This window comes from Danio rerio, chromosome 10, assembly GCF_052040795.2.
Source record: "Danio rerio strain M-AB ecotype USA chromosome 10, GRCz13ab, whole genome shotgun sequence".
In the NCBI taxonomy this organism is placed as follows: domain Eukaryota; kingdom Metazoa; phylum Chordata; class Actinopteri; order Cypriniformes; family Danionidae; genus Danio; species Danio rerio.
The window spans coordinates 23,461,289-23,488,076 of record NC_141030.1 but is presented as its reverse complement, the minus strand read 5'-3'; the positions used below and the strand labels follow the sequence as shown (position 1 = coordinate 23,488,076).

At 34.9% G+C, this 26,788-nt stretch overlaps 2 long non-coding RNA genes across 5 annotated transcripts in view; both read right to left on the bottom strand.

The window, feature by feature from the left end:
* Positions 1–26,788, bottom strand: part of LOC147842043 (uncharacterized) — a 120,407-nt gene that overhangs the window by 31,677 nt on the left and 61,942 nt on the right. The gene's annotated exons all lie outside the window — the stretch shown is intronic.
* On the bottom strand, positions 4,543–12,960 carry LOC147842045 (uncharacterized). The gene is made up of 2 exons (XR_015500999.1): positions 12,505–12,960; positions 4,543–5,602 (listed from the first exon to the last, which is right to left on the bottom strand). It is a non-coding gene; the product is annotated as an uncharacterized LOC147842045 (long non-coding RNA).

Genomic DNA, 26,788 nt, shown 5'->3' with positions numbered 1-26,788 from the left:
CTTGCAATGGCAGCTGTATGAGACGGGTTCATCTAGCAGGTATATAAGGTTTCCATACTATACAGTTGACCAGCTAAACATTAAAGCGCAATTTGCAGCGGTCGCCTGTTTTCCCAATGTAATCTGAGCTATCTACTTCACGCATATTGCTATAAAGACACTATCTGAAGATAAATTTGCATATGTGAATCAGAAACATTTCCATTCAATAAATGTGAAAATAAAATATGATGCACAAACTTATTAATGATTCCTACTTGTCTTTCTCATAATAAATAGTGGGCAAAATCTGATATGTAGCGGGAGAAAAAAGAAGAAAGAGTTCATCAGACGCTGGATTTGAACCGAGTTCATGCTCGAACGTGTCAAAACATATTTGCATGCGTCTTACGAGCGCGCCACTGAGACTATTATGAATGCTGCAACATTTTACACCAATAAACCACACTATTTCTTTTCTAATTCACTCAGTGCGATGTTCAGACCCAACTGTGTTAACCGCATCAGCTAAACTCTCCCACTCAATTTTTTTCTTTTGTTGTTAATTCCGGAGAACAAACTTGCAAATAACACCACTTTTCTCCAGTCTTCCTCCAAAAGCAGCACCTCCAATTCACATTCTGTTCAAAGTTTCTAATTTTGCTTGCTTTTCCCGTTGCTTTTTCGTTGGGTTTTGCCAAAGTACAGTCATTTGCATATTCATACGGGGGAGGAGGCAGGGAGGGGTTTTGTGCTCGTGCATGTTGCGCTCAGTTTCACGTTCATTCGGATGTACAAAAGAATATGCGTAAGATTTCATACATCTGAATTTTTTTCTGTGCGTACGCAATGTTTTAGTATGATTTCCACGCAAGTCTTCGTACATGAGGCCCCAGATGTTTTGCAATCCGACTGCAGTGTAAACGGTTATGCAGAAAGGCATGTGATTTTTAATCGACACACGTCATTATTCTGTACTAGTTCATGCTGCAAAAATCCTCCAATCTTCAGTGGCATAGAATAGCACACAGGGAAAATACTTCACCTCAAAAATTGAAGGTTGTTTAATTTGAATATTTTTTGAATGACAACTGGCGCTTATTAAACAAACATTAACCATTAGCCTGCAACCCCCCCCCCCCTTCCAAAAAAAAAAAGCATTGTTTAGTTAGATTTAATATACCACCATATTAAAATTGCAAATATAAAAAGAAAAAAATACATAGACTTACCCTTAGATAATTAATACATTAACAAAACCAATTATGAAAGAAAAACTGTGACAAGGTTAAAGCTTTATTGTTAAGGACAGAATTCTTCAATATGCCACCATAAATGATAAATCATCAGTGTTTTCAATCACAAAAAAACAACTTATTTTAGGTTTAAACACTGAAATACACATTAGAATCAGAAAACAACCATTTATAGTTTATAAAAAAAACACAGTGGTTGTCTGTGAAAACGGCTATAATCATATTAAACAATCTTTATTCACTTCATACAGTATACAGTACACAATTATGTCCTGTAGGTAGTTACACTTTTGAGCATGCAGGTCATTTTAGGATCATAATCTCTTCACACTGGAAATCTGATATTGGCCACATTTATAACAACAATGTTAACAGTTATGCAAAAAAATCAGATCTGAAAAAAATCTAATTTGAGCACTAAGCCTCGCAGTGTAAACGTTGACCACTGACTTTGTGTTTGTTGTACAAAGAAAGAGTTTAAATTACCATGAAATATAATTACACACAATAATCACACTAATGTACATGAATCTAAATCTTAAATTTTGCTAGCTTAGCATTTTCAAACAGATTTTTTGTTCTCCACAGTTTAAGGACAGTAAATTATAACAAAATTAATTTTTGGGTGAACTATCCTGTTAAAATGTATAAAGCATGCCATAAAAGTCTACATCTTTTTATTCATTGTGCAAATGTTGAAAGTTCAAATCTTGTTCAAAGATTTCTTTATTTTTTTTACCTTTAGATAATATAATATTAATCAATCAAAATGGAATTTATTTCATAAGAGCACATTTTCATAAGTAAACACATTTTTAAAAATGTGTACTTTTTTATAATGTTGAAAGATGTGCATTGAATATTATCATGTTTTAATAATATTTCAAGAGTTTACACTTAGATATTGCTTGATAATAATAGTAGGTTTAGAATGCTGAACCAGGAGAGAACCCTGAGCTTGGAGATAATTGAGGCCAGGGCGCCTGCCTGGTCAATGGGCATGTAAGGGGATAGAAGATCAGGTACAGTAGTTATCGAGAGCTCCCTCTGGTAAAGGAGGAAAGGGGGAGAAGGGGTGGATTGGGGATTCTTATAAAAACAAAAATAACGGAGTAATGCTAGACAGGCTATTTATAGTGAGTTTGGAATAATCCGATTGGCTTACTAATGATTACAGATGAGAGACCAGCTGTGATCAATCATATCACATGCTCTTCTCGAAATTAGTTTGGGGAACTTTAAGCTGCGGTCACACTGGACTTTCCTCCTCATAGACTTTCATTCGTACGCATGTGAATGCGTCAGACTGGAAATGCAAGGACATGCGTCAAGTTTCGCAGCTCGTTGTGGTGCAAAGTTCAAGCTTTATGAACTCTGACTTGCGAAATCACATCACTTGACTGGGTGAGATAAATCAAGGATCAAAACATGACTTCTCTAGACAGAAATTTAAAACATGGACCAATCGCTCGCTTTTTTAATGTCTAATCATCTCGTTTAATCCCTTTTTTTTCGTTTAAGCCATTTTCGCAACGCTGTACAACAGAATTTCGTAAAATCAAACTCTAGAGTGACCGCAGCTTCACTTTGTCAAGAATGCTGATTAGGCTACACTAAAGCATAAATAGTACTTTTTAACAAAGGTTTTATTATAGATTACATTTAAACTTAACACAATATAACTGTCAAATTTGCTAAACAAATGTGTAATTATAATTCAATATGTTGTATCAATAAAAAAAATCCATTACAGTTTATTATAGTTTACAGCAAAGTGAGAAAACAGTGCCACCCCAAACTAGTCAGTACAATTAACTTGGTGTTCTTTTAATAGTCTCTTAAAAAAGCTAACTTAAATAAGTGACTCTACTTTTATAACCCTCTTTAATAGCATCCAAATGGCAGATGAAGGAACAAGACCAGTAGGCTGTTTACATAAATGCTATTACAATTATGTCTTAACAATCAACATACTTCCACAGTTACAAGGTCAACACATCAATATATGGTTTGTTTTGCCGTTTATCATTTTCAGTCATTACTGCACTGAGAAACCATCATTAATCAAACACTACACCATGTGCAGCCATCTGCGGTGGAATCAACATGCCATAAAAGACGTTTACCAGCCATCAAAAGGCATAATAAACCAGAGGGAATATGATGGGGGAAAAACACATTTTATAGAGACACTTAAAAGAGTAGATAAAACACATTAGCTATGCAATCAACATTTCGATGCAATTTCAGGCTCACCCTCCCTGCAGCGCTAAGCCTTGATCCTGATAGCGCACAACAGGACGTAACATCAGGCAGCACACGAGAGCGTCCCGCCACATAAGACCAGCGGCTAATGCCATACCACAGGGTATCTGAGACACTACGGAAAGCCTCTGGGAACAAACGCCGCAGATTCATCTCGAACACTGCAACTATCTCCAAACACCAATACATATGAAATGCACTTGACGCTTGAGCTGATGGTCAGTTTCAGAGTTGCTATCAGCGCTAACATATGGCCTTGAGATTGCTAACCTTTTTTAGAAAGCAAGAAAACCTTTATCTGAGTCGGATTCAGTATCGATGGAGGGTATATATCGTGGTAATGGCTTTTCGAGAGCTAAATTAATCCTTTCTTACAGGGCCATCGCATGATCTTATCGAGCTTGCGATTTCAACAAAACACTTACAACACACAAATAGTGTTGGTCCGCAGAAATATTAGCTCTGGCAGCTTTTATCTGCACTATTTCAGTTGCAATTTATGAGCAAAACCTGACATCTAAATGGCAAATGAAACCATCTCTGTCCAGCGGATGTGAGGAGTTACTCAGGCATATCCTCAGTAAATGTCCCCATCAAGTCCATATTATCGGGGCAATTCGGCAGCTAATTCAACGCCACTCAATTGCTCTGATGGTGTTAATGGCGACTATCAAATATATACTGTAGCAATGTGAAACATTAGCATGTGGAATCTCGAATATGTGAGAGCAAATGCATTTACACAACAAATAGATCAGGCTGATTGCATAGGAAAAAAAGCGCAGTTCATCCTCTTAAATGAAAAATTATCATATGAGATTTACAGAGAGTGACTCCCAGGGCTATAATGTGCTGTATTATCAGCATCAAGAGCCTTTCTATGGCTGGGTCCTCGAGGGAATTGAACGGCTCTGAGTAGATCTAAAGAGGCATACGCAGTGGAGTATGCTTTGTTACTTTGAATGTCTAAGCTCTAGGAAAAAAAAAAAAATTGCGTGATTAATTTGGCTAAATTACAAAAAATAAAATAAGAAATTACACATTGTAATATGTAATGATCACTTTATTAGGTATCTTGCTAGTACAGTGGTCCCTGATTAATCAAGGACTTACGTTCTAAAAATAACCCGCAATAGGTGAAATCCATGTAGTCAGCTTTATTTATTTTTTTACAATTATTATAGATTTTTAAGGCAGTAAAATCACTCACAACACTATTCTTCAGACAGGCATTAACATAATCACATTTTTATCTCGTTTAAACACTCACGTATAACTTCTACCTTCTTTTAGCATGTCCAGAAGTCCAACTTTTTGTGCGATGGTTAGTGTAATGTGAAGCGGACGCTGACAAAGGAAGTGCAGATCCAAACGCAGGTTTATTAAAAAGAGATGGTCAGGCGAGCAACGGTCAACACAAGGGGCAAACAAATGTATACTGGCAATCCAGAGTTGTGGTTGATAAATAGGCAGATGGTCAGTACAGGCAGGCAGCAGACATCACAAATAAACAAACAAGGCGAGGGCCAAAAACATGGCAAAGCAAGGCAAGGGTATACAGTATACAGGACTCAGCAATGAGAGTGCTAAAGTGAGCCATATATTTGTGTGTGTAATCAGTCCATGAATAGAATCAGCTGTGGGAGTGTAATCAGTGGACTGTGTGTGTGTGCGTTGCATGACTAGAACCTGTAGTTCATATACCAGCATGTATGTAAATTAGGTAAGCTGAATGCATCCTGTACTGTACAGGAGACAGGACATTGATTGACAGTGGTCTACAGTCAATCAGGACGAAGAACACAATATGCTAATCAGGACGCAGAACACAATGCGCTGTAGAAAAAAGCATGTCAAATTGCACAAAAATAAATCAGCAAAATTGTGAGATCACTGTACAAGGTACTAGGTTTATGTCCTTAGAACTGCCTGAAATGTTCCTCAGAAAGATTGGTCCATATTGACATGATGGCATCACCAGATTTGTCAGCCGCATGTTGATGAGCCAAATCTTCAATTCCAGCACATCCCAAAGGTTCTCTGCTTGACTTTGTTGAATGACATGTTATTATTTAGGAAGTAATCTTCACAAGATGGGTACACTGTGGTCCAAAAGAAATAGACATGCTCAGTAACAGCACACTGGTAGGTTGTGGCATTGACATAATGTTCAATTTTTACAAATGGCCCAAAGTGTGCCAGGAAAATATCCCCAACTTCATTACATACTGTATGGCACCAGCCTAAACTTATGATACAAGGCAGGATAGATTTCTTGCTCTTCATCAAATTTTGACCATGTGAATGTTGGATCAAAACTCAAGACTTGTTAGGACAGGCAGACTTTTTGCAATATTTTATTGTCCACTAGCATGTATGAACTGTCTGCTCAGTTGATAGTATTGTGATTTTGCTCTGCTGCTGTAAGTTTCAAGTATTGTTTGTTTAGAGATGCACTTCTATACACCTTAAACAATCTTACAGCAGTTAAAAGCTTTTGGATTTAGTGGCTAAATGTATTAACTTGCAGGATCTCAATTGTACATTTTAGTATGTTTTGCTCATCTCCCAATGAGGGGTAAACTAGTTTTCATGCTAGTGAAATCATATGAAGTCACAAGAATTGGCAACTTATTTGGACGTAACTTATGCCAATATGTGTTGATAAAATGTTAATCCTAGACAATTCTGGACCATCAACATTGGTGAATTTACACTGCATTTAAATGATGATGGTCCAAGATCAACATTGTTGAATTTACACTGTATTTAAATGATAATGTTCCAGGATCAACTTTGTAAATTTACACTGTATTTAAATGATGATGTTCCAAGATCAACATTAGTGAAATTACACTGTATTTAAATGAAGATTGTACAGGATCAACATTAGTACATTTACACTGTATTTAAATGATGATAGTCTAGGATCCACATTAGTGAATTTACACTGTATTTAAACTATGATGGGCCAGGATCAACATTAGTGAATTTACACTGCATTTAATTGATGATGGTTCAGGATCAACATTAGTGAATTTACAGTGTATTTAAATTATGTTGGTCCAGGATCAATATTAGTAAATTTACAGTGTATTTAAAAATTTATGATGGTTCAGGATCAACAGTAGTGAATTTTCACTGTAATTAAATGATGATAGTCCAGAATCAACAATAGTGAATTTACACTGTAATTGAATGTTTATGCTGGTTCAGGATCAACAATGGTGAATTTACACTGCATTCAAATAATGATGGTCCAGGATCAGCATTAGTGAATTTACACTGTAATTAAATGTTTGTGATGGTCCAGGATCAACAATAGTGAATTTAGACTGTATTTAAATGATGATGGTCCAGGATCAACATTAGTGAATTTATACTGCATTGAAAATTATGATAGTTCAGGATCAACGTTAGTGAATTTACATTGTATTTAAATATTTATGATGGACCAGGATAACATTAGTGAATTAACACTCTATTTAAAAGATGATGGTCCAGGATCAGCATTAGTGAATTTACACTGTATTTAAATGTTTGTGATGGTCCAGGATCAACAATAGTGAATTTACACTTTGTTTAAATGATGGTGGTCCAGGATCAACTTTAGTAAATTTACATTGTATTTAAATGATGATGGTCCAGGATCAACATTAGTGAACTTACACTGTTTAAATGATGATGGTCCAGGATCAACATTGCTGAATTTATACTGCATTGAAAATTATGATAGTTCAGGATCAACGTTGGTGAATTTACATTGTATTTAAATATTTATGATGGACCAGGATAACATTAGTGAATTTACACTCTATTTAAAAGATGATGGTCCAGGATCAGCATTAGTGAATTTACACTGTATTTAAATGTTTGTGATGGTTCAAGATCAACAATAGTGAATTTACACTTTGTTTAAATGATGGTGGTCCAGGATCAACTTTAGTAAATTTACATTGTATTTAAATGATGATGGTCCAGGATCAACATTAGTGAATTTACTCTGTATTTAAAAAATTATGATGGTTCAGGATCAACATTAGTGAATTTACACTGTATTTAAATGACGATGGTCTAGGATCAACATTAGTGAATTTACACTGCATTGAAATGATGATGGTTCAGGATCAACATTAGTGAATTTCAAAGTCAAGTCAAAGTCAGCTTTATTGTCAATTCAGCCATGTACAAGACATATAGAGAATCGAAATTGCGTTACTTTCAGACCCAAGGTGCTTAACATTAATATATATATATATATATATATATATATATATATATATATATATATATATATATATATATATATATATATATATATATATATATATATATAAATAGTAGAGTTTTAAGAAAAAGAAAATTTACAGTATATACATTGTACATAAAACGTGGTCTAAAAAATACATAGGTAATAAAATTGTAAACAATACAATGACATTAAGGGCATATAGCAAATGAGTGCAAAGTAAACCAGAGTTGTGCAGATAAATTTTCACTGTATTTAAATATTTGTGATGGTCCAAGATCAACATTAGTGAATTTACACTGTATTTAAATGATGATGGTCCAGGATCAACATTAGTGAATTTACAATGTATTTAATTAACAATGATGGTTAAGGATCAACGTTAGTAAATTGACACTGCATTTAAATATTTGTGATTGTCAAGGATCAACATTAGCGAATTTACACTTTATTTAAATTTTGATGGTCCAGGGTCAATAAAAGGGAATTTACACTGTATTTAAATGATGGTCCAGGATCAAAATTAGTCAATTTATATTGTATTTAAATGTTTGTGATGGTCCAAGATTAACATTATTGAATTTACACAGTATTTAAATGATGGTCCATTATTTTACACAGTAATTAAATGTTTGCGATGGTCCAGGATCAACATTAGTGAATTTACACTGTAATTAACTGTTTGTGATGGTCCAGGATCAACAATAGTGAATTTACAGTGTGTTTAAATAATGATTGTCCAGGTTCAGCATTAGTAAATTAACTTTGTATTTAAATGGTAATGGTCCAGGATCAACATTAGTGTATTTACACTGTAATGAAAAGTTTTTGATGGTCCAGGATCAACATTTTTCAATTTACACTGTATTTAAATAATGATGGTCCAGGAAAAACATTAGTGAATTTTCACTGTATTTAAATGATGATGATCCAGGATTAGCATTAGCGAATTTACACATTTTTTAAATGATGATGGTCCAGGATCAACATTAGTGAATTTACACTGTGTTTGTGATGGCCCAGGATCAACAATAGGGGTTTTACACTGAATTTAAATTATGCTCCAGGATCAACAATGGTGAAATTACAATGTATTTAAATCATGATGGTCCAGGATCAACATTAGTGATATTTTACTGTATTTAAATTATGATGGTTCAGGATCAACATTAGCGAATTTACACTGTATTTAAATTATGATGGTCCAGGATCAACATTAGCGAATTTAAAGTGTATTTAAATGATGATGGTCCAGGATCAACATCGGTGAATTTACATTGTTTTTAAATGATGATGGTCTAGGATCAACAACTTATGTCAAAATTCAACATCTAGCCAGTGTCTAAGGACAATGTTACTTTGTACATCTAATATCTACGTAAAATTATGCTGATACCTGGTTGATTTTAGGTTGTGTTGGAAAGTGACCAAAATCTAACGTCTGATAGATGTCATAGTGGTAATGTCCAGACAATGTCAAGGTTAAGTGATAAGACTTCGATATGTGGTTAATTTTAGGTTGTACACTGGACAATGATGTCGGCCAGACATTGTTCTGATGTTAATCCAAATTTCCAAACAAAATCTAACGTCCTCACGTAGTTGGGGTACATTGATGTACAAGTCAATATGACATCATGTTGACGTCCTGTGCCTGCAGGGTTTAATGGTGTTGTTTTGTGCAGATTACAGTCTACACACCAGATGAATACGATCTAGCAATAGATGCCAGATCCTATAAAAAATATACATTTTGGCTGGAATTAAAAAGTTACCTGAATTTTCTAATACCCAAAATTTGAATTGAATTGCTAAATTGTCTAATACACAAAAATCAATCTTGTTTGTTGGTTGTCTAGTAACCTCTATTAATAGTCAACTGTGATCCAAGATGCTGACTAAAAAGAAAAGCCAGAGAAGAAACAGATTAGGTTATGAAGATAATATATATATAATAGTGTTACTGTAGCATTGGAAAAATTACAGCTTCACAACATTGCTCAGTTTAAAAATCTTAACATTATCTAATTTATTTCTTGTAAAAAAAACAAAAATCTTATGTTTACAATAATTAATCAAACAATTAATCAATAAGTCATTAAACAATTAAAAATATCAAATGATAATCAAATAAATGCTGATATTTATACAGTATTAAATGAAAAAAAAAAATAAATCACAATACCACATGGTCTTATAGCTTATATAATTTTTCATTTAACTTAGTAAAGGAAGTAGCTTGAAATGTAACTAATTTAGGTCTAAAATATGATAAACAAATGATAATAGGGCACTTAGAGTTAGGCACAAACAAAAGCAATCAGAAAGCCTCCAGTCTAATCAACATACCTCTGAAGACCCACTGAGCTTTGAAGTAATTATCTCATCATGCTCGGCTGCACATAACCTCAGGCATGCCCGAGTGTAAAACAGTATTGATCTCCACTTTTAAGAGGAGAAAACATGAAAATCATAACCGATGAAATTATCCTTTGAGCCTTCGCTTGTGTCTTTTGCTTTCTTCTTCAGCAGATCAAAGCATTAATTAAAGTGCCGTCGACAAAATGCATAATATACAGTTGAATAGCCCAGACAAAACATTACAGCAAAATTGAGGTCATCACATTGGGCCAAAGGGCTTAAACATTCATTTTCTGTATAAAGAGAGAAAAAAATGTTATCAGATGATTGTGAGGATTTCAAATGTCTGTGAATACTTTATCTGAATTATTTAGGATTTAAAAACAGCATAAGAGTTTATTAAATAAAGTTTTTCTTATTTTGAACTGAGGAAAAAAAATATTCATGATCCAAACTAAATGTTTAGGGTCCCAACTTCAAATTCAGAGCCTTTCAAAGATTTTTCAGGTCAAATGACCACCCTCAAATTCAAGGATTTAATGTGGGGACGCATTTCAAGTTAGAGCAATGTTACATTGTGCTACATTGCAAGAAATAGGTGCAGTATGTAAGTTTGACACCCAGTGGTTGAACTAGCTATTGCACCCCTGGGTCAAAATAGATTTTCACTCTGCTTCTCTGATGAGTCAACGCAAGCGCAGGTTGCCATTTTCTAACTAAACGTACTAATGTTACAGGATAGAAAATATATTTTCTACACTAAAAGGAATTTTTGTCCTAACCAACACCTGAAGTTTCTGTTTTAGAAACGGCTTTTATTTCTCACAGGTGAACAACAGGATACGTGATCACCTCCGTTACATTTCATGCGCTTTATTCAGTGTTAAATGCTAACAATGTGAGTTTGAATGCCATTTTACCTGAAATTTATTGCCATACTACTGAAAGCAGCAGCAGATACACTAGTTCACTTCAGAATAAACTGTCTGAAATTGAGCTTTGGTAATTCAGCATCTACATTTAATAGTGTTAAGGAGGTTTAATATGTATTAATTAGATTGTAAACCTTACCGTTTCGTCAGAGTGCAGTAAGTGCACTATTATGTGTTTCTGATATGGTATTTATTTATGTGTTTCTGATGGTATTTAAATTTCTGTCGTCTTTTGTTTGGTGCAAAAAGCCAAATTGCTTATCACTGCAAATCTCATCACATAGCATGTTGTAAGGACGCAGACAATGTAATCTAATGTATACGTTTGTAATATTTATATTATTTGCTAATTAATAACCACCTCATGTGAAACTCTGAATCCGCATCTTATTTTGGAGTCTGCTACTGTCCACTAGAGGTTGAATTTGGTCATTGACATGTACTTTGAGAGCCTTCATGACTGAATGAATAAAACACCCTGTTAACATTATCTCAACAAGCAAATCGTTGAATGGATTCTATATTATCTAAAACATTTGGCCAATAGATCATCACAAATGTTTTACATTTGTCAGTGAAATGTTGAGGTACCTTTATAGTAGTCTTTTACGCATGTGAACTTGATGCAACTCCTGCATGAAACAATGTAATTTGTAACTGACATGAACCAAGCAAGCGAGTATATAGAGGCCACAAAATGTAGGCAAAATAACACATTAATGGACCAGAGGGGATAATATAGATTTTGTTCCAGTCAACAAGAGCTGTAAGTAGTCAAACAAGTGCCCAATAATCTTCCCAGTGATAGTATTCTGCCATGTTTTTGGGCATGGTCAGGAGCACACAATGTAAACCAATGTACATCACCACAGAAAAAAGCAGACTTTAGTACTACCTGTTGAAAAACATCTCATAAGCACTCAGAATAAAATGGACTAATAGCTTTTTAAACTCTCTTTGTGTGTGTTAGAAGCTGAATATATGCCTTCCATAATATTCTGTCTTCATGGCTAAAGTGGAACTAGAGAAGCTGAGTGCAGATGCAGAGGGAGCAGATCAAATAAATGAACAGGCTTATCTGTAAACAACAGGGTATCACTGAGTTGCTGCCATGAAAACATTTCCATATACTGTATAACTTTCTTCCTGATTTGTATTGTGAGCCCTTATAGTTTATTACACGTCAGTGTATGTATGATACAATAAACCTATAGAGGTGAATGGTATCCAGTTTAGCGTTTCACATTACCATTCTCTATAAATAATGTGACATCTTACTAATCATAGTATGCACTCATAAAGTCCCAGTAAAATCTTAATTATTAGGTTTAGCTGCAATATGTTAGTCTTAAGGCGATCTATATTCTAGTTTGGTAAAAAAAAATTAAAAGTAGGACATATAAACATGTAAAGTTTTAGTCTAACTTCTGGCAAAATGAATCAATGAATTATTTAATGTCACCTCAGTTTAATCTCTCATCAAATCTTCTGACCAAACAAATGCTTCTCTCGTATCGATACATCCAGTCCTCTTCATGACGCCATTGTTGATGATGAAACCGGTTATTTATTCACATCAAAGTGTGTTCAAACCGAGGGTTCGCCTAAACACCAACACGACTCAAGAGATGATGAAATACCACTCACGATAGCTGATTTAGCACAGAACTGTCCTCAAAGAGAGCGGGAGAGAAAGAGCTGCTGTGCATTATTATGTAACATGGCTCTCAGGCTGGATGTATTTTCTCCTGACAAAGTAAAACAAGCTAAAAGTACAAAATCTGCTCCAAGGGCTATCAATGAAAAGGCATCTGAAAAGGTTCTGACAAAGTATTAAATATTTTAACCTCTGCTGTTGAGTGTGATCTTGCCTTGGGCTCAAAGCTTTGTTAGAGACCAGACTCTACTGCTTCAGTCTGGCTTTAGTCACTTTAGTTGTGGCTTACAGAATATCGTCCGCACACGTTATGTAACGCTTGAGTTAGGACAGTGGTTTCAGATGAATTATTAATGTACTAATAATGTAAAACACAGATAATAACACAATTTTAAAACAGTCCTGAAGTAAACAAATGGTTTAATGATCAAGGTAATGCCAATAAAAGTTACTATGTTAAAGTGATGCAATGAAAAGATCTTGAACAATAGTTAATTTTCTAATTAACAATCAATGGTGTAATTTTAGTTACCTCATACATTTACATTATGCAGATGAAATACTGAGCTTGTGCAAAAAGTCTCTTATTTTGTTAAAGACACATTTTTCATTTCACACGTGTTAATAATTCCATTTCATCCCATTTATATAGCACATTTCTGGACACTCAAAGTGCTTTTACACATTTTTTGGGGAATCTCCTCATCCACCACTGATGAAGCCAATTATGATATGGGGATGGTTAGGAGGCCATGATGGACAGAGGACAGTGGGCAAACTTGGCCAGGATGCCATTGTTAAACCCCTACCTCTTTTTCGAAAGACATGCTGGGATTTTTAACGCCCATAGAGAATCAGGACTTCGGTTTAAAGTCTCATCCGAAAGACGGCGCTCACTGAGCAGTATAGAGTCCCCATCAATATACTGGGGCATTAGGACCCAAACAGACCCCAGGTTAAGCGCCCCTGTTTGTCTCACAAACAGCACTTTCGGCAGCAACCTCTTTTCCATGTTGTCTCTCATTCAGGTACTGACCAAGCAAAGCCCTACTTAGCTTCAGTGGGTGACCATGTGAGAGCTGTGGCTGCTGGTATTTTTCATTTTGTTATTGAGAGAGGAAATTGTGTAGCACATGTAAAACCAGTGATTCTCAACCATGTTCCTGGAGGACCACCAACACTGCATGTTTTGGATGTCTCCTTTGTCTCTTACAACCATTACAGGTTTTTCAGTCTCTGCTAATGAGCTGATGATCTGAATCAGGCGTGTATGGTTTAGAAAACAGGGAAAATGTGCAGAACTGGTGGTTGAGAAACACTGATCTAAACACTGTTCTCAGTGTTAATGCCTTGGCATCTGGAAGTTTATTTTATTTTCATTTTATTTTGCAAATGTTTTCTGACTTGTTTCTTATCAAAAAAATAAAAATAACCTCAATGTGTATTGTCAAAGCACTGAATTATGTTAAGTGTTTTGTACGGTACATCAGTAGCTGGGATTCCAGCAGCATGTGTTAACACACATTTTTTGAAATGCCAAATTTTGAATACAATTTAAATTTGCTTTAATTAGTTTTTATGATTGCTTGAGTTTTTTTTTGATTTGAAAAAGGGTTCAATTGAATAATTGGAGATTATAATAATTAAACATTTTTAATATAATAATTATATTAAATAATTAAATATTACCCCCATGTGACTAATCATGTGTCGTAATAATGCTTGCCTTGTTTACTATTGGTTGCTACAGTAGGTTACTATTACTACAGTCCGCAGTTAAACAACTTGATGGAAATGCACATTTGTGACTATTATTATAATTTTTTGCAAACTTTGAAAAGATTCACTTAACGTTAGAAAGCAAACCTGGCCAGTATCACTATATACATAATTACAACCTTTAGCCTGTTTATATACAGCACCAGTGCTTGAGATAATCATTTTCATTGTTTGTATGTTGTGGTTTCAGCATGTGATGTCACACAAATAGATTTGCAAAACAGAATGTCATGTAGATTTGTCAAGTTACAGAGCTACAGTAGCCTGTCTCAGCCTCCTACTTGTGTGCTTTCTACACTCTCAAAATCACACACTGAAAAATGCAAAATAATAAAATATATTTGTTAAAATTTGTAATAGTTGACAATATGTAACACAAAACAGTCAGGGCCAGTGCAAACTGAACTGCAGCTCAAGGCAAATGACTCTCATGCTGCCCCTACATCATCTTCACAATAAACACCATCATGAAGATACGTGAGAAAGATAGGACATTTAGTTTATTTATAAAATTGCACTAAACTAAAAATGCACAAGTACGTCAAACTATTTTCTATTACTGTAACAAAGGATGCAGCTACTAAAGCTACAATTGCAAATTCTGTTCTTTTAATACACTATGTGCAGTCTTTGTACAGGCCTGGAGTGTACATGGAGCACATAATAAGAATAAGGTGGAAATGTGTGAGGTTGCTGCAATTTTTTTGGTAGACTTTTTATTTAAGCCCAGTGCACTGCATTTTTAAAAGTCTCTGAGCAACCAGGATCACCTGTCTGTAAGTCTAGCACGAGCGTTCTGAAATTTTGTTTGCTGCCCACTTCTCTAATTCTTTTAATAGACAATGAAAAACAAAAACCAACAAACGGTGGCTGCTTTATAGCTCAGGGATGACGTTTTTCAATTTATAGTACTCAGATCATTCCTGCAAAAATTTGTTTGTGATTGTTGTCAAGTGATGAGTTGATATGAGCACATTCATTACAAACAATTCTCCAGTAATAATTCTAAAAATAATAATAATAATTTATTAAATTTCTCTCCCTCTTGCTGCCCTATCTCAATGTATATTATCGACTTTATTTCTGATACACAAGTAGCGCGGGGATTGTAATCTTTTTGGCACAAGACTTCACTTTCACTGATTTTAAGACATTAAAAAAAGCTTGTAATGTCACAAACTGATGTTTTCATATTACATCATTCCACTTCTTATGTATAGTCATGAACACACTTGTTTGTAAAGCAAGTAATTTGGTAGTTTTCTGCTGCTTAAAAGTCTCAGTCATTCTTCTGTAGACAACTGAGTCTGAAGTTCTAAAACAATCACAAAAATGAGCGCACTTCCACATTGTAGAATAAAGCAAAGAGACTGAGAAGTACATTCAAACACAAAATTTTCTGGAAAGTTTGCAAAAGGACAATGTAAACTATGTATAATATGCTGCATCATTCATAAATGGATGCTGCGGTGACTTAGCCAAACAAACACAAATACTCACCATGTAATAATATCAATAATAACCCTGGGAAAAGTATTAGCAGTCTGAAACTTAAAGGAAGTAACCCTGGATTGTGTTTGCGAGGGGTATGGAATGATCAAGGATTAAATAGTTCTGCAAAGTTTAAAAGAGTGTTTGATCCATATTAAAATGTTTCATACTAAAGCTCTTTAACAGGTTCAAACTAGTATTCCAGTAAAATCTCGCACCTAAACTTTAAAGCCTTTTGTGAATCTGAATTGTATCTTCCCTCCCTAAACTGTTACAGGAAAAAGAGACAACAACAAGTTCTCATCTTCGGCTGTGAAACCCTGCAGTGTATAATACTTATACTCTCCTTCCACTCATTTCTGCACAACATGTTAGTGTGTTGCTGTAATTCTCTGGTTCAAAGAGACTGCAACAGAAAAGAGAGAAATAAACTGCACTGTCAAAACAAAAAGCTAAATTAAATGATTCATACATATAAAATGAATTTAATTTAGCTTAATTGCATTTGCCAGAGGGGGGAAAGAATATACAGTCATAGAGTTCAAGTGACATACTGTATATAGCAGATGTGAATGAGCACATTTCACAATTTATTTTAATTACGGAGTACTTAACCTGAATAAAATATTAATTCACATAATTAAAAACAGAAACAGACATATGGATGAGGGAGGATAGATAGATAGATAGATAGATAGATAGATAGATAGATAGATAGATAGATAGATAGATAGATAGATAGATAGATGATAGATAGATAGATAGATAGATAGATAGATAGATAGATAGATAGATAGATAGATAGATGATAGATAGATAGATAGATAGATAGATAGATAGATAGATAGATAGATAGATAGATAGATAGATAGATAGATAGATAGATAGATAGATAGATAGATAAAACGATAGAGATAAAACGTTCCCTTTTCTTTTTAGCTTTAGTGATTTGATAAATAGAAATTGCTACACTGGCCTGTAGAGGCAGCTTGTGTTTTTCTGTGCATGCCTCGAGGCTGAATAGAAAAATAAATGTGGTTTCAGATCAGCATGAGCAGCAAACAGCAAAAATCATTGAGAACTTCTTTCATTTCATTTCAGGCTAGAAACAAAATCTTGTTGATTGCACACAACCGACTACATACTGCTCAAATCAGCTTAAAGTAAAAACAAAATGACCTTGTTTACTTTTAAAGGGAACACAGTGCATGATATTGCAATGGAAAAAAAAGGGGTTGCACGTTTGTATTTCAGTTTAGGCAATTAGTGGTTTGTCATTATATTATATTATATTATATTATATTATATTATATTATATTATATTATATTATATTATATTATATTATTAACAAATTATTTATTAATTTTCTTGTCGGTTTAGTCCCTTTATTAATCTAGGGTAGCCACAGCGGAATCAACTGCCAACTTATCCAGCAAGTTTTTACGCTGCATGCGGATGCCCTTCCGGCCACAACCCATCTCTGGGAAACATCCACACGCACATTTACACACACACACATACACTACGGACAATTTAGCCTACCCAATTCACCTGTACCACATGTCTTTGGACTGTGGGGGAAACCGGAGCACCCGGAAGAAACCTGCAACAGAACATGCAAACTCCACACAGAAACGCCAACTGCGCCACTGCTTAACCTGTTTTATCCTTCCTAAGGATGCTTTTCAGGACAGCAGTATCTCCAGCAGAAAAGATATCTAAAGATGGAATTCTTTAATTGTAAAGAAATCTGAGTTTTTTTTAAACTAATGAAGACAGCAGAAGTCAATGATTCATTTGAATTATTTAGCCTGACATGTTTACTTTTACAAAATATTTTAAATGTTTATAAAATAAAGTATATTGTGTTCAAAGGGGAAAAGTTTTTACCCAAACATTTAAAATAATATATTTAAGAGCAGTAATGACAATATCGTGATCCAAGATTATTATACCGTAATAATCTTATACCAGCCTATGCCTAATGTACAGAAAGGTTCTGTAAATCATGTTCTTTTACTCCATACCAATGAATGACAAATGAATGAACACGGAATCGCGCACAGAAATTTGCAGATTTCCACAAATTTTTTGCCCATCATGGATGCTATGTACTTGTGTAAAATTATATCCATTAAGTTTTTTAATTAATTTCACTAATATTATTGTGAAATAATAATAGTAATATTAGAATGTTCATATGATGTATTTACAATACAGTTTGTAAAGTAATATGTTTTGTCTTTTAGTAGATATAGTACATAAGAGACTTACTTTGCCAAATAATAATAAATATTTTTACCAAATAAGTGAATCTAATTGGATTTGCATTATAAACATTAAATACGTCAAATGGATTATTTTTTATTTCATATATAAGGTTTTTAGTTATGATTCTAAGCAAAGTAGACATGATAAATAATTCCACACAAATCTGCAGATTTTTTTTGTACAAAATTCTCTGGAGAAATAATAAAAAATGTCCGCAAAATCTGTCTGGCCCTACCATTGACTCATCCTGCACTCATGGGCACATCTATCGTTTTGTTCAAACCAATTTGGTGTTATAGGGCTGCCAACATCATCATTTAGTCACCCTTCACTTGTCTCAAATCTGTTTCTTTCTTCCTTTCTATTCTTCGGCTCAATATAAACTAAGTTACTTTGAAAAAAGCTGAAAAAATGCTGGAAACCTGTAACCAGAGTAAAAGAAAACAAATACTGTGGAAGACAATAGTATGTGGAAGACAATGATTTCAAGTTTACAACATTCAATATATCAGAAGAAACAAGCAAAGAGTAAATGAAGAAAGCATTTTCCCTTTTTTTTCCGGATGAACTAACCCTTTAATGCATGAAAATGATTCAAATTCCTTACCGTTTATGTTTACAGAGTGGGTGCAGCCTCAACTGTTTCTCTTATTAAGAAATACATTAGCATAGAAAAGACAACTGCATTCGTCATGGTCCTCGAATATACCTTTAGTCTGTAAACATTGTCTGAACAACACACATGCTACTTCCTTCCCACCATCGTTTTTGTGACTTCCTATAATCTCCAGAGATTTCATAAGAGTGGAGATCCTGCATAATGGCATGCAATCCACATCCACGATAGAAAGGGATTAAACGCCGCCAGCTATATTTAGTGCTGAAAGTTTACTACTCCACAACTTGCTCGTACCTATCAGCGGCAAACTGTAACTGTGATGAATTTTAAAGGCTGCTTAATCCTTTTAAATCTCTGTCACATCCGATACATTGAGGTGCCCGCTGGAGAAAAAAAAAGAAGAAGAAGAAAGAAATCAAGCTGGCTTTGGGGAATTGTGTCTGCGCTCAAAAGGCAGTCTGTGTAGGGAATCTGTGCTTGTGCTGCCTTGGCAGAGATAACCAAACACTCGAAGGCCTTCATGGGGGATTACTGTGTGCCAGTGCCGGGCGGCTTTGACCAGGGGACCTCACCTTGAGAGAGGAACATTCAACATGGTTCAGATGTTTCTATCTGGGCCACGGCGGGATTAGCATGTGAGACAGGACCAACGACTGTGAAAGGAACACCCATTTCCTCGGAGCGACTCTCTTCAGAGCCATGGCTTAAATGGCTGAACCCTGTATGTGCGATTAGTGGGAGAGAGTGGCGTTAATCATTTCCTGATGTCTACATCAAAAAGAATCGTCAGGCTACAGATGCTATTATACTATGATGCATTAGCATATATCGGAGATAACGTGCAAATTATATGTGGAGGACAGGGTCTAATATGTCTAAGCTGTTCTGTAAGGAGAAATATGTGAAAATTATTTATTCTTGACAGAACATAATTAAAAGAGAGATGACTCATCATGTACTTATGGGCGTGTCCACGGTTTTGTCTAATCAAATTTATACCAGTCCTAGTAGACTTAAAGATCATTTGGGATTGTAGCTTTCAGTCAATCTATATTTATTTTGAGACACAATAATAATAATAATAATAATAATAATGATAATAATAATAATAACAACAATAATAATAATAATAATTATTATTATTATTAAACTATAAAACATTTAAGCAGTCTTTTGTTGATATTTCTTAATTTAAAAACAAATCATATGGTTTAGCTGCATATTAGTGGATTTCAGATCAGTTTACCATACTAAACTATTCATGTGAAGGAGATAAATAGGTCAGCTAGTGAAATCTCCTTGGCTGACGGTGAGGACAATCACAAAAAGGATTTTACAGTAAAGGTACTTATATAGAAGATGCAGAAGGAAGACACTGGAGCTTTCATCTCAGTGTTTTCAGCACTCACATTGTGTGAACGATCGCCCCAGGCTCATTTTAGAGGGAGATAAAAAATAAAAAAAGAGAGAGAAAAATTTTGAAATATTTGACAAGTGGCGATATTTTGTCCTTCAAATGCCTGCAAACATCTCAGAGGCTAAAACAAAGCTTTGATATCCAGGCTATGGAGATTATGAAAACAAAACAAACAAACTGCGGTTCAAAAGTTCACAACTTAGAATATAAAGTATTGTAACAATATTTTTAATGCACTTTTCCTAGACCTATGATCAATTAAGCAGAAATTACACTCTATTTATTAACATTCTCCCAAAAGTGAAATTTCCATTATAATTTTCCTATAAATTACACAGTTTCTTCAGAGTATCATCTTTCTGAATTTTTATTTTTAGAAGAACTATTACACACACCTCTGATATGAAAAATAGATAGTTAATATTTCCACTGAATTAACATTTTGCTTGTTGGCATTTAAATTTTTGGTAAAAATGGTATTTAATAATAATAATAATAATAATAATAATAATAACAACAACAACAAATAATCTGCAATATGCCATGCAATAAAGTCATAAAAGTTTCAAATCTTGAAAGAAGAGATCAAAGGAAGGCATTTTTTCAGCATTTTCATTTATGTAATTGGGATGAGACATTTTCACTTAACAAATATTTTGATGTCATTTGACGTGATTTATTTTGCAATCTACTGAAATCATTATGAGGGTCCTCTTGTTGACCCTTGGAGCATTATGGCCAGTGTGGATCAAACTAGATTATAATGAATGAATAGAGGACATAGCGCTTTTTATTTTGGACAATTTTAGAAATATAAGACGTATACAACCAATTCTGTCAAAACCAAGCAGTAGGCAGCCGACTTAAAAGATAGTAGTTGCTTGCAAAAATCTGACTAAGAATCTAGCTGGCTAGCCCAGGCAGGGAAAAATGTAAATTGGACTAGAACAAAATGCAAAACTAAGTACAAATAAATTGTAATAAAAAAGGTTTGAGAAAATATTTACACAACTTGCCATTTGGACATTTAGAACACTAATTAATCTGGAATTATAAGCATATTTAACACATTATTATCTGTTGAACATGGCATTTTGATAAAGTTTGTAAGCTGGTAACAATTGATTTCCAAAGTAATTTTTTTTCTGCTATGGAAGACAATGTTTACCAGTTTCCAACATTCTTGAACATTTTTTTACTTTTGTGTTCAACAGAAAAACAAAAGCTTTTGATAATTATCAAAGTTAACATTACACTTTTACATGTGTGTTTTGTGTTTGTTTTCTGTTTCGCTCTCTCTCCTCTTTCCTGTTGTGCACTCTGTCCTGTCCTCCTGTCCTAGATGTGTGACCATTGGAGAAGGAAACTGTCACTCATCATTGTGACGCCACTCTGCGCACCAATCAGAGGAGCTGATCCATCGCAACAAAAAGACATTTGCTTGCACTGATCGAAAGGAGCGCCTGATTCAACACCAAACATTCCTCACACTCATGTGCATTGTGCCAACTAAAGTTCTTCAGCATGTTGTATAAAACTTTATGGTCTAGTTTTTGCTGTCTCTTGTTTATAGTTGTTTTTTTGAAAGCTAAGCTTTCCTGTAGACTACTTGACCTGATAAAAGGAATCTGCATAATTGCTATGACACTTGCATTACTCGGTGATAGCATCTTTTTAAGCATTGTAATATATATGCCTAAGATTACAATTTGTTTCTATATTTTTCTCTGGTTAGTTAGTTTAGTGGGCTGGTGTTTAGTAAGATTGTTTTGTTCTAATCATTTCTTTGTTTTGGCAACACTCCTGTTATTTGTTTGATTTCGATTAATAATTACTATTTAAACCCTAAATTCCTCTTTTCACAGTTTATTATAATTGTTTAATAAACCACTAATCTTTGTTTCATATAAACTCTTTCATCTCTCACCAGCAAACTCACCTTATATTATGACTCGTCCCTTATATGAACATAAACATGTAACAACACATGTAATCTACTAACTTTATTTCATGGCTTTGTAAAATAAAAAACGATTGTGGCACAAACAGAGCAAAGCAGTTTTCCCCTAACAAATGACAGTGCCCTCAAGATATATGGCCTGAAATGAAAAATATGAAGCTAGTGGAATTGATCTGTATTGCTGGGGTCTCGCTTTGGTTTCTTTCTGAAGGTGAACAGATCGTAACTTGATCACAACACCGATTGCTCATGTCCACACCGATTCTGCAGTGTTTGTGTAAAGCTATTTTGAGGAAATGACATTGCATAAATGTCAATGGCTATTGGTTTGGTTAAACACATTTCAATGCAAGTTAAATCCTATAAGCCTTTTTTTTGTGATAGAGGAGTACACTGGTAATCATTTCTGAATTAATTAGTTGGTTTTCTTTAAGCTTCAGTACACACACATAGTGGAATTTAAAATGACATTCAAATATAAAACTATTCATTTAAAGTTGCAAAGTTGTTGTTATATTTCAAGTGTATAGAGATTCGTTCTTTGAAGTGCTTCATGTAAACAAACAAGCAAACATTCATGCTGCTTTACTGTTTTTAGATGAAATCCTACATTTCGTCCCAGCAGGCAGAGGATGTCAACATGAGTTACCACAAAGTAGTGGGGATATTCCATTTAGTTTGGAAATAAAAATCAGGTTGATGTCAGAACTCAACATCAGCCAAATCAACCAAATATCAACGTCTAATGATGTTACAGCTTGACGTAGTATGGACGTGACCACTGTGACGTCTATCAGACATTGGATTTTGGTTTCCATACCTGACAAATAATTGTCAATATTTAACGTCAATATGATGTTAGTTTAAGAAGTTGGTTCAACATTGCATTTTGGGTAAAGTCTAGATTGGATATGCGGCCGGCCAGAAGTGCGAAATGCACATTAATATTGCAGCATTTTTTATGACACTGTATAACAATAATTTATATTTTTATATAAAAAAATATAAGGCGCAGTAGGTAGTGCTGTCGCCTAACAGCAAGAAGGTCGCTGGGTCGCTGGTTCGAACCTCGGCTCAGTTGGCGTTTCTGTGTGGAGTTCTCCCTGCCTTCACGTGGGTTTCCTCCGGGTGCTCCGGTTTCCCCCACAGTCCAAAGACATGCGGTACAGGTGAATTAAGTAGGCTAAATTGTCCGTAGTGTATGAGTGTGTGTGTGAATGTGTGTGTGGATTTTTCCCAGAGATGGGTTGCGGCTGAAAGGGCATCCGCTGCGTAAAAACTTGCTGGATAAATTGGCGGTTCATTCCACTGTGGCGACCCCGGATTAATAAAGGGACTAAGCCGACAAGAAAATGAATGAATGAAAGGTAATTTAATAGAATACATAAATAATACTGAGTACAATTACTGTTTTTACAATACTGTGACGGTTGGGTTTAGGGTTGGGGGTAGTGTGTGATTACCTAATTAAATTAAAATGTTTAACAAAATATTTCTTATATTTTTTAAAGTCTATTTATATTTTCTGGTATTTTATATAACACATTTTCATTATTTAACAGATTGAATACCTGTTAATCACATTCTTTCTATTTCATCAGCTTTGCAATAACCAGATTCCTGATAAACATGTTTGTGAATTTTATTTTGTAAAATTGCACGAGGGCTACATGCCAAAATGTAGCAAGTTTGTGTGTGTTAATATGGCAGTTTATGCAAGGATCGAGTTATGTATTAAGTTTATATGTATTTATAGGTGTATATGGACGTGTTGTTGATAAGCAAAGTTTGATGTAAATCCTACATGGCGCTTTTAGCCATCTGTTTGCAAGCCTTTTCTTTTGACTCCACTAATTTCTGTCAAAAGGTGGAAGGTGGTGAGGCGACAGGATGGCTTAAACTTTTATGATGCCTCATCTTCTGACTCTCAATATGTTATATCTGGTGGAACAGATTTGATGTGTTCCCACTGCTAGTCGGCACTCTCCCGCACATTTTTGCAGAGCACCGAAACTATAAGTTTAATTAAAACTTAAAAAGCCGAACCACTAAGGGCCTACTCACACTATGCCATCCATACCGTGCCCAGGCCCGTTTCCCGGATCGTTTGAGAAGTGTGAGTGCGCTGAATCGGGCTCAAGCACGGTTCACTTGGCCGGCCCTGGCCCGGTTGAAAGAGGTGTGCCTGAGCGCGGTTCACTTGGGCTTTGGCGCGGTACGCTTGTGTGTGAGTGCAAAACGCGCCAGCCCGAAACTGAAAGCGATACGTGACTTTTAAGGGGCTGTTTCATATGGATTTATTAATCATTCTTACTGTTCAGGGATCGCAAACTGCCGTAGTTTATTAAAGACGAGAACTCCTCACAGCATGACAGCTGCGCGCCTTCAGCAGACCTCCTCATTCCTGCAGCACGAGAGCTTTATGATTGTTTATGAGCGCCAAAAGTGCCGGATCTGCTGGGCGAAATATCTGACTGCGTGTCACTGCATCCCTAAGGACTGTTCGGCGAAATATTTGACTGCATGTCAATGCATAACAAACGACTGAAACGATATAACTAGAGAAATCTTCACTGTGCTACTGGGTGAGAGCGTATGGCAAGCCGTTTTAGCATTTAAACCTTGTTCTGACTATCCATAAATATATTTAGAGATATCTCTAACTATATTTTGAATAGTCATAATTATAATTCGACTAGTCAGATTGGAGATATCTGCAAATATATTATGACTGACTAGTCATATTCCTCCATTGACTTCCATTGAAAAATATTTTCAGATATCTCTAAATGAGTTTTGACTAGTCACAATTGTAATTAGAGATATCTCCAAATGAATTTTGACTAGTCAAAAATCCAATTCAAGATATCTACAACTGTAATTTGACTATTAGTAAATTAATTAGAGATATCTTCAAATATATTTGTAAATATCTCTAAATATGACGAATGAAAGATATCTCCAAATGTATTATGACTAGTAAAAACTCAGTTAGAGATATCTCTAATTACAATTGTTACTAGTCAAAATTCATTTGGAGATATCTCTAATTACAATTGTGACTAATCAAAACTCATTTAGAGATATCTGCAAATATTTTTCAATGGAAGTCAATGGAGGAATATGACTAGTCATAATATATCTGCAGATATCTCCAATCTGATTTCGTACTAGTACAATTGTAATTGCAGATATCTCTAATTGTCATTCTGAGTAGTGGAATTATATTTATGACTAGTCAAAATATAATTAGAAATATCTCTAAATATATTTATGGATAGTCAAAACAAAGGAGTAAATGTTAAAACGGCTTGCCATAGGAGCGCTTCTCACTGAACAGAGCAGAAGCGATGACGTAAGCGTGCCGAGGCCCGATATGGTGTGAGCGCGGGCCGTCGGGGGAGACGGGAGGGGGGACAAGCGTGTTTTGGCCCGGTTCGAGGCAACTGTACCTAGTGTGAGTATGGCCTAAGACACCACTGCATTGGTCTTTCCCCTGGCATAAACTAATTCATCTGCCTTCTTACTCGTGGAAGCTTGTTCATTCACATCTGTATTCAGGGCACACTTCAAGGCAAACTTTCTGTGACGGAGCTAACCAACTGCTGTGCTGAGGCCGAGCACTGGTAGCTTGCCTGTGATGTCACTTGCGTGACAACGTACATCACGTTCTTTCTGACGGCTGAGCACTGACCGTCACTCAGTGACAAATGATACAATGTATAAGATCTTATAAATATATTAAAATACATATATGCAAATTTATATTGAAATTCTGGAAATGAGTTTACAACTCATTATATCACCGTTATTAAAAAAATTCTATTGCGATATATATTGATATCGAATTATTGTCCAGCCCTAATATCATGTTTTCATTTTATTGTTAAGAACGTAGTCAGGGTGATTGAATAAGGTTATAAAGTGCACTGTTCCCCTTGAAAATTTACCTGACGTGTCTTCGGGAGTTTGTTTTCCATATCAAACTTGCAAAGTGTGAACTTACAAGGAGAGGATGCAAGACTGAACTTTGTTTAGGCTCCTTAATATTGAGGAAAAAGACCAATCAGATTTGGTCAGCCTCCATTTTCAGATGTCTCCGTTTTCCCCCATCCAAACTAAGACGGAGCAGCAGCGTTTTAAAATGAAAACGGCTTTTTCATCGTTTTTAAAACACTCTGTTTTCGGCGCTCAATAACTCCAGCGTTGTGTGGACGGATGCAATAACCATAGGAAAACTTATGCGTTTTATAACTAAAATAAAAATGCTGTTAAATAAAAAGTTAGATGCTGGCTAAACATTGAATTTTGGTCACTTGACATCATGACCTAAACATGACCTAAGATTACTGATTTATGACGTTGTGTGCCTGCTGGGTTCATTGAAACCCAATCATAAAATCAACCTTTCTAGCATTCAATAAACACATCCTCAGACTGTGATTGAAGTGCTCTCTCAGCTGCCCAACACTGATGTCAGTTACATTGTTAAATTTAAAGCCAACCATATTTTCATTTGTTATTTAGGATCACGTGACTAAAGCAGATAAG